The sequence below is a fragment of the Pinus tabuliformis genome, chromosome 1_2, assembly GCF_031772625.1.
Source record: "Pinus tabuliformis cultivar Carrire ecotype Pingquan chromosome 1_2, CPIR1, whole genome shotgun sequence".
NCBI classification, from domain to species: Eukaryota; Viridiplantae; Streptophyta; class Pinopsida; order Pinales; family Pinaceae; genus Pinus; species Pinus tabuliformis.
In genome coordinates this window covers 833,316,534-833,319,966 of record NC_142298.1, presented here as the reverse complement: position 1 = coordinate 833,319,966, position 3,433 = coordinate 833,316,534, and the positions used below count along the sequence as shown (strand labels likewise).

The 3,433-nt window shown below is 37.0% G+C and overlaps 1 pseudogene; it reads right to left on the bottom strand.

The window, feature by feature from the left end:
* Positions 1 to 361: 361 nt before the first annotated feature.
* LOC149208509 (putative metal-nicotianamine transporter YSL6 pseudogene) lies at positions 362 to 2,331 on the bottom strand (annotated as a pseudogene).
* Positions 2,332 to 3,433: the final 1,102 nt, after the last annotated feature.

Genomic DNA, 3,433 nt, shown 5'->3' with positions numbered 1-3,433 from the left:
CCTTGCAGAGAGTGATTTCCAGAGCTCCACGCATTGCAAAAGCCATCTCTTCTCCTCCTCCTTGTCCAAAAGTTCTCGAACTGATTGTTATTATAAACATCAAATGTTATTTTTAAAATTAATATACGTGTTCTTTTAAGAAATAAATTACTTTTAATAATTGATGCACATAGATGAGAATACTATTCCATCCATGCGACTGAGAGTTGTAACAAATTTATCAACTTTCATTCAACTGCAGAAACATGAAAAGACAATGTACTCGAATCCAAAGTTCAAAATATTTGACTTTCATACTGATAAGGGAGTAAATATTGCAATTGCAGTATAACCTATGAGAGACATTTGCATATGAGGTGCTTCAAGTGGAGGAAAATAACATGCAAATAGGTGGATTTACATTACATAAGGAAATAATTTTCGAAGGTACAGTCCAAATATCATCCCCACAAATCAATCTTGAAGCCATAGCCCTTGAATATCATTGAGCATCTTTCCTGTCTAATCTCTCCCATACAAATAACATGACCAAACCGAAAAAATGTCAATTGCAAAATAAGATACAATGTAGAATGAAATCACAATAGCCATTGGGATGGGAATGAAACTTGAGATGTTGTGAGCATTCAAATCCCTCATAAAGTTGCTTAGTATTGCAGAGGTAAAGAAGGCATAAAAAAACTGCAGACAATGTTTTGGCGGTGCTAAAATCCCTCCACACCCAAAATTTCCATTTCTCGGAAGATCACAGAATATGGTGCCTTGTATGCTTGATCAGGGGAACCTATATAAAGATCTCTCCAAAGCATCCAGAAAGTAAGGGGTGCCAAAATACATCCTATCACAATACCAACTAACTAGCTTATAAACAATTGACAGAGGGTGTACTGTAAACAATTGACATCATCACTCCACAGGCTACTAAACATGCAATTACACCGCCATTACTGCCTACAAATGATGCAAAAATGAAGAGTCTTGGCTTTCCATAGGTGATAGCAAAGGTCCAATCAGTCAAACTTGCTCCATATGAGTTGCAAAATCTGAAATTTGTTGCCACAACATAGGAAATCAGTACCAAGTTCCATTTCAAGGGAGGGAAAATGGTAGGTATTACCCCAACAAAAATTGCTGCAGAACCAACATAACCAAAGGATGCTACCAAAAATGGTATTCTGTCTTTCATAAATATCTCCTCTTGCCTTTGTTCCTTCACTGTTTTTGCATTATCATTAACTTGAACATTATTAATGAGAGGAATTGCATTTCATTTAGTATACTGGGTATAAATTTCCTTACTAGTGATGCTTATTATCTTGACAAGGTTGTACAACCCATCACACAGAATATGAGAAATAGCTACAAACACCTTATGCCCATACAGGCCTTTGAAGTCATTGCTACGAAGGTCTGCTAGATACCAGTCACCTGCACGTTTGCTGATAAGAGGCCATAAGCATCCCCAGGATATTATTGGCACAAGAAAAATTGAAAAATTGACAATGTAAAGGAATATAAAGCCACATCCATTGTCGGTTGGACTAAAGTCAGAATAGAATGTGTTCTTGTATGCTTCCAACCCTAAACTTAGAAAGTTTTCAAATTCACATGAATCTCCAATTCCACTAAAAGACCACTTTAATAAGTTTCAGACGAAACTAATGCTTAGGTACTTTCCAAGACACCAAACTTTCTTTCTTGCAGTATCAGCACCTTTCAGAGTGTGAAAACTATTAATCAGCAACATTGTAGCAGTGCCACTATGATAAGTGAGTTTTTAACGTATGACCATTACCTTGCGAAGTGGAACAAGGCAAAATAGGCCCAAAAAACTAACAGTAAAATGAAGGAAATTATCTACCCTAAAGAAGGATTCTTAATGTCTTCAACCCTATTTTTTGGATAGTCATCTCCAATTAAATTATGTGTTGTTTAGTCCATGGAAATCATGTATGTCCTAAAACCATTGCTAAAAGTGATGCCATAGTAGGCGACAACATAGGTTTGAATGAACGGATTTTCCTACCTGGTGAAATGGGTTGTCTATATCCCTAGCTTTGACATAATCGTTGTCCATGTTTTCACCAGGAGAAATCCCAACACTTTAGCAGCCACATTGAGAGAAGTAATCACTCCCACAATCAGATTCAATTTACACATGATAATGCAAAATAACCCTCCAATAACAACACTCACCACAATGCCCCAGACTGTGACTTATTCTCTCCATGGTGATTGTACCTCTAAATTATTCTCGGCTCCACATCCGTGTTTGTTTCCATCATCTACTAATGGCATACACACCTCTGATCTAATATCCTCCTTGCCCATTTTTGCTTATTTCCTTCAAACCTTCACAGAGAGTAATTCATCATGCGTCCTGCTAAACTTGCAAGAATTTTACTCTCTCTCTATAGTCACACCTAGGAACGAATGTGTAGCCATTGGGAACCCTTTGAAACTAGCACTACATCGCACCACACCAATATGTAATAATTGAGATTTAACAGAATGATTTGTTACCAAAAAAATCAACATGGAACCAGGAGGGGAAGATGAGAAGAAGGATCTCTCCTCCTCATCCTTGTTTAGCATTGAAACCGCCCGATGAAGGGAAGGTTGAATCTATTCACATGGAAACTTTCTTGTGACTTTACCATGTGTCTATTTTTTATTTGTGTGAATGAAAAAAATAAAAGTTTGTGATTGGCTGGGGTGAACAGTATCTTCTCACCCAAATCCCACAAAGAAAACGTCTTTCAGTGTAATTAATGGTGCAACATCCCATCTTGAAACTATGCACTATTTTTCAAATGGGTATAGCTAGCATTTGCACCACAAAGTGCAAAGACACGGTCATATTTTGTTTGTGTTTTTTTACCCTTTGAATAAAATTATTGTACTTACCTCACAAGTTTGGGCTTGTAGGAAGGTCTAGCTTGGTTATTATCATCAGTAATGGTTCTTTCCAAGAATCTTGGGGCTTTGGGCACACTTGGAATTGCACCCAATGTAGGTTGGGTAACCCCTTACCCATGGAAGGGTTGTGAATATTCTAGCATGGAATCTCACTAGAACTTCACTAGTGATTTATCTATCAAAAGTGTTTAGTGTATAAACCTTCCCAACCATGGCAATAATATGGAAACTTGCCACCCACATGACAATGACAATGTGGGATCCTAGTAAGCAACATGAAATTGAGCTAAAGTGTTCTGGATTGTTCTCGCATTGTGGGGGTGTGAATATTTCACGCACGTAACAAAACACATTCCTATTTTTCCAAAAACAAAATTGAAATTTTCAAAAAAATTAGTAGCATATGCAAAAGTTACAATTTAAGGAAACAACATCCCTTTATACCCGAAAATGGCTTTAAAATTTTTCAGCACCTATCCGTGAGAGTAATGAAAAAACATTTTCCGTTTATTGG